This window comes from Epinephelus moara, chromosome 7, assembly GCF_006386435.1.
Source record: "Epinephelus moara isolate mb chromosome 7, YSFRI_EMoa_1.0, whole genome shotgun sequence".
NCBI lineage: Eukaryota > Metazoa > Chordata > Actinopteri > Perciformes > Serranidae > Epinephelus > Epinephelus moara.
The window spans coordinates 10,807,517-10,813,820 of NC_065512.1; the positions used below are offsets into that span (position 1 = coordinate 10,807,517).

Here is a 6,304-nt window from a genome sequence, read left to right on the forward strand (position 1 = left end):
CCATGCCAACGTAAAGGACGCATGGAAGTATGTGGGCAGTGACGGTAACATCGTTTGAAACGGACGTATACATTTTCGTACGTAAAGGGAGCATAAATGAGCCTTTAAAGTGAAGCCAAAACATCTCAATCGCCCCCTGGTAGCTGGCTGCAGTACAGGTCGTAAACCCTGCTCCCCCCATGTTAGCAGATTGGACAAAGGCCAAACTAAAAAAAGTACATGTCAAATAAATTTTACCCAAAGATGGTGTCTGTTATTTTAGTTAGTTCTTATCACACTGATGTATGATCAAGTGATCATTTTTTCTCATAAGTGTGGTTTTAATTAGCTATTTGATGCTATAAAAGGCGGTTTGATGCCCTGACAGACAGCTATGTGTGCCAGTCGATGTGCTCGTGATCAGTGGTGCTGCTTGCGGATGGTCGGATGGCGCAAAGTCAGTACCCATGAGATCTCTACTGCGCAGACTGTGGCTCCAAATGATGTCACCAGCGCATCTTAATTTTTGTAAAGTGGGAGTAATTTGAGACACGTTGTCCATTGTTGCTTTCAGTTATTGGGCAATATGGAGAAAATCAAATGTCACAATATTTTCATCCAATTACCTCAACAACAATGTTGATTTTTGGTAAATAATCATCAGTAACTGGGATCTTATGACTAAGTGGGTAAAGACAAGTAACAAAACAGGTAGAACAGTCTGGTTTTCCAGGACATTACATCACCTTACTGTAATGCAGCCTTTAAAACCAGAAAAAGGCAACACTTATGACGTTATGATATCCATAATCAAAGACAATATCTAGGCATGTATCACAATATGTATATAATATAAATATTTTGCCAGCCTTAATTGGTAGATTTTCTTTCTGTGTTTCTTCACCCATCAACTGACCCATGAACCATCCTCACATTGTCATTGCTTCTGTCAAAATCTGTCTCAGGGTAACACTAGGATAACACTTTAATTTATTTATTGCTTATATCTCGAAGCTCTGAAGGAGAAGGTGCATTATTTAACAGAATTTTATAACTGCTTAGATTTAACCACATGGCAGGCTATAAAACTTATACAATAGTCACTTAGCTTAAACAGAGCTGGATGATAATTGCCTACGATCTTGGCACTACTGACAACCTGTTAGTGTTAAGAGCCAGTGATTCAGTGTTGATATTAGACAATGATTGATGGAGGCTGAACTTTCCATGTCAGAGATCACAGAAATGTTGGGTTTGGCTCCTAGGTTTTTCTGCGCCAGCCAATTTTGCAGTCATTGCCGGTGAGGTTCGGCTCTAACTCTGGAGTGAACCAGCCACTTCGGCCAACGCAGACCAATTTTTCCCTCCGTTTCTTGTGGCTCCCTCGATGCTGTGATGGCAAGAGGTAGCTGTCAGAATCAATCACAGAATTTTGTAGCTTAATGTCCAATTAGTATTCCAAGGTCCTTCAAATAAGCAGTTTGTCGACATTGTCAAGTACCCTGCACTGTTGCGCTTGTCCTTGGCATATGGGCCAATCAAAATTTGATGAAGCATCCAATCAACACAGATCACAGGGAGCCAGCCAACACTTTAGTGTCCATGTCACGGTGTGTATTAATTTGATTTATAATCCTTGGTGTGTGCATGGAGTGCGTCATGGAAAGCCATGAGGCCAAGAACACAATGAAGCTCCTGGCCCTTGTCTTTATTAGCTTGGCTGCCTGCCTGCTCCAAGGAGAGCGTGATGGAGGAGGATCTGGATACTCATCCTCGCATGGTGGCCTAAAGAGGCAAGCAGTTAGGCAGGCAGACATGCTGGCAGGGAGGGAAACAGGCATAGGGTTGTAGCAGGGAAATACATGGTGCCTGATCAGCCACTTCCTGGTGTATGATACAGAGCAATACATGGGTCGAAATACCATGTGCATATGCATAGCGTTGCGTGTAAGATTTGAGCTGTGCATTGTCAGCTCTACATCGACCTGTGCGCAGGGTGTCTACAGGTCCTTAAATGATGTTAAAATGTCTTATGTTTCAACAATAAGGCCTTAAAAGTCATTGAATAGTCTTAAATTTGAATTTGTGAGGTCTTAACTTCTGCAGACATTATATCTAACTTCATTTATCCATTTTTTTATTTCTTTTTGTGAAAATAATTGAAGCTTTTCCATGTAAAAGTCCACATTTCTAATGCTACAAATCTTTAGAAAACTTTAAAACTGTCATTTTACTTCATACTTTCACTTACCTGTTGGATTGACGTAACTCACTCTAATACCATTCTGGTTCTTGGAGCAGCCAAAAAGGGTGTGAAATACTTGCAATCATTTATCACACATCATATAGTACATAACTTTTGTTGAAAATCTGACATCACCAAAGAAGTCTTAAAATGATGAAGGGCGTTTGCATATTAGGTTTGCTGAGAAGTCCTATGACCGTATGAATTTGACGTAGTTTCACTGCGCAAAATCAGCTCAAATCATATTGTGACGTTAATAATGACCCAATTTTTAAAATCCCATTAATTAGATAAATGTTTTGTGTCAGAGGTTTGCTAAAATTTTAAATGTAATCCTGTTCAGGATGGCCCTGACAATGACCAATAAAAGTAATTTTACTTTACAGTTGTTGAGAAAATTAAAGGGAAAATCAGCTCAAATTACACCAAAGCAGGGCTTCCAGGGGGCTAGGTCCATGCACAGAGTGTGTGCTATTGGGGCTAAGTCCTTGTTACAGCAGCCCATGTTCATGTTCAGCCCACAGCCCTTTGCTGCAGGTCCTTTCCTCTCTTTCCCCTTTCATAAATGTCTCTGTACGTCAGTAAAGCATGAAAAATGGCAGAAATATCTTTATCATAGCTGTCAAAGTTGGAGTTTTTTTCCCCACTCAGATCCTGGCACGAGCTCTGTGTGTGTTGCTAATAGCTTGTTTAGTTTCTGTTATCCTTCCTGGAGCAGCACACACATAATTTCTCTTAAACTGAGCTCATAGGGATCTGTCGCCATACTGCAGAATTAAAATAGTTACACATGAACAGATGTTCAAACACACAGATACAGATTTGCTGCTACAGAGATGCTCTACCTGCTACCATGCACTGTGTCTTTGTCTGTTACTGCAGTCCAAATACTGTCCAGTGAGCTTTTGAATAATGATATGAGTAGTTTCAGAGGAGGTTTGAGGTTAGTGACAACCCCATAGTGTCAGACCCTCAGTCTTTAGTCTAAAACTAAACACGGAAATGGGGCCAGATAAGGATTACATATTGGAGTTGAACAATGAAGCTTAAACTTTTGAGACCCACCGGTGATCCCAGCCGACTTCCTGTTTTTAAGAGGCTGTAGCAGGCTGAGTTTTAAAGCTAGTGTGGTGATACCAGTATCCTATGAAACAAGAAGACCAAAGGAACGCTAGCTTCTCGGAAAGGGGGCTAAATAATGCTCCAAAGTTAGGCTAAATATTGGCGAGGGAAAACCAGCATGGCCACTTTACAGAGGTCCCTTGACTTCTCACCTTAAGGTGTCTGAATGATGATGGGTTGGATGGGTACCCATGACTTTCCCCTTTACAGACATGCTTACTTTATGCTAGTCCCATGTGGGCTGCATGCAGCATAAATGTGTTATTTTTACCTATTGTATTTGAGTATGTCTGCACACTGGGGTCCCTAAACAGTCACGGAAATACATAAATCGGGTCTGACTGGAAAGCTGAGACGCTTGTGAATTCAGTGAGTCCAATTTTATTCATGTGTGATGATGCTAGCCCCTGCAGTAGTCATTATAAAATGACCTATAGTGACCTCTAGGATCATGAAATCCTACAACCACAAACTAGAGACCCCGGGCATTCATAGAATATCAAAATGTCAAAGGTTATTGATAGCTAATCACAGCATGGATTTTTCTATGATGTTTTTAAAGGTCTTGATGTTTTATTGTGACATTTTGGAGGGATTTTTGAACATATTTATCAATTAGGAGTGGTGAAAAATGCTTAAGTTTATTACCAAAACTGTGGAACAAACAGAGTTGCAGCGATAAACTGGGTTCAAGGTATATTGTGATATAGGTTAAGTTAACAGTTACCAAACCGTGTACATTTGCTTATCTACGATATTTGAAAAAAATGCAACTGGATGTTGAATCTCCCCTTTATTTTAGTTAGTTTTGCATTAGTATCAGCATTCTGACTGATAATAATAGAAATTCTGTAATTCTGTGATACTGTGAAACTGCAATGTTTCCTGAGACTTAATCATACCATTACAACACTACTCTTATGAATTCAATAGTAGTCATTTCATTGTAGTGAGACCATTTCTTTGAAACGGACATCACTGTATAAAATGATCTATAGTGACCTCTAGGATAATCACAGCCTCATGAAACCTCACAACCACAAACTAGAGACCCTGGGCATTCAGAAAAGATATGGCTTTCAGAAGTAAAATGACAATATGGGGGTTTCTAGCAGTAAAAATGTCAAAAGGTTTTGACACCCAGTCATAGCATGGATTTTTCTGTGGTGCTCCAAAAGGTCTTGGTTTGTTAATGAGGCTTTTTGGAGGGATTTTTGACCTTTTTTTTAACCATTTTCAAGAGGCAAAAAATGCTTAAAATTGGCACCAAAACTGTGAAGAAATGGTACCAACTCAAAAATTACTGCATAATTGAGCATGGGAATTGCCATTATATACATCATCATGATGTTCTAAGCCCCTATACATTTTAAACTTTCAAAAGATGAGTAGCAGTCTCACCATCACACTGTTTATTGCAGATTTATGGCTAGAAATTAATCCTTAGGTTCCCTGCTTTCAGATGATGTGCACCACCTCTATGTGGCATATACTGTTCACCTGCTACCTGCCCCTTAAGACCCCCTGTCCCCCCCCAAAAAAAGACAAAAATAGGTCAATGTGAGTCTCAGATTGTTAAATAAAACACAGTAAAATAATAAATGAACAACTCTGGGATGCCTTGCAACTGTGGGATGCAAGGCATCAGTGCCAACTTAGTCATCATCATCATCATCATCACTGTCATCATCAAGGTCATCAGTGAACCAATGTGACAAGCTGACAGACATGTAGAGACGGAGAGGCTGGCAGATGGACAGATAGGAAAGCTGCCAGGTAGACAGACAATATAGAGACAGAAATCAACAGATGTCCAAAGAAGCAGACAGTGACTGACACGACCACATAGACAGGAAATGTACTTTTCTGAGGTTGTCGATGCCACTTGAGTAAGGGCTGTGGAGGAGGAAAAAACCAGTCTGAAATTGAAAGAGAGCAGCAGCAGCGCTTCAGTAAAAGCTGGCACTCTCTCCTTCCTCGGCTGTGTCATCTTCTCTGTTTGCCCTGGAGCGCCTCTTCTCAGAATCAGCCTGCATGTCAGGGCTCATCTCACAATCTCTTGCTCTTTTTTATCCTCATCCTCCTCCCTGAGCTGATCTCTTTCAGCCTCATGTGAAGAATAGAATTTTGTTCTATCCGGTAGACAAATGTATGCAGATAGAGAGAAAGTGATGCACCAACACAAAATACAAAGAAATAGCTTCAAAAGATATCCTCAGTTTGTGTTAAATGGGTTTATTGTCATACCTGTGTGTGTATATGTGTGTGATGTGTGTGTGTGGGAGTGGGCCGCTGTTTAATGTTTAAAGCAGACTTGCCTTTACATCACGCTCCAGGCAAAACGGTGAACTTTGATTCGATAGCATCATCCTCCAGAGTAAAGTGTTTGGGGTCATGACCTCCCTTCAGCCGCTAAACCACCAGTGATTGTGTGTGTGTGTGTGTGTGTGTGTGTGTGTGTGTACGTGTATGTGTGCGTGCTGGGTATTTTTTTTTTGTCTAGGAATTTGTTTGCCCTTTAGTCTTAATTTTAAATCAATCATTTTGGGTTCAGTTCACTCGTTGGTAGAGGCACGAGGGTTCTCAAACAAGGGCCTAAAATCAAGTAAAGGGGTTTTTAACAGGAGTCGTTTTTCTACTTTGACAGTAAGGGATAACTTTAATGCCTAAATGTATTTTTTGGGGGGCTGGAATCTGCAATCACATCAATTTACTTTTATTTATCTTGATGATTGAGGTACAAATTAATAAAATTATGTTTTGTTCAGCAGTTTGTTTTTGTGTCGCTTATTTTCAGGTTCATACTTGTATTTCAGATTTCTACCTGAACATGTTTAGGCTACATGCTGTAATGTTCAAAACACACATTAAACACACATTAAACATGGCTTAATAGAGACAGTTTCAAACACAAGTACACAAATCAGCTTCACTATAACTCGCAGCATTCACAGACAA

The 6,304-nt window shown here is 40.1% G+C and overlaps 1 protein-coding gene across 1 annotated transcript in view; it reads left to right on the forward strand.

The window, feature by feature from the left end:
• man1a2 (mannosidase, alpha, class 1A, member 2) overlaps positions 1-6,304 on the forward strand; it is a 217,131-nt gene that overhangs the window by 65,348 nt on the left and 145,479 nt on the right. The gene's annotated exons all lie outside the window — the stretch shown is intronic.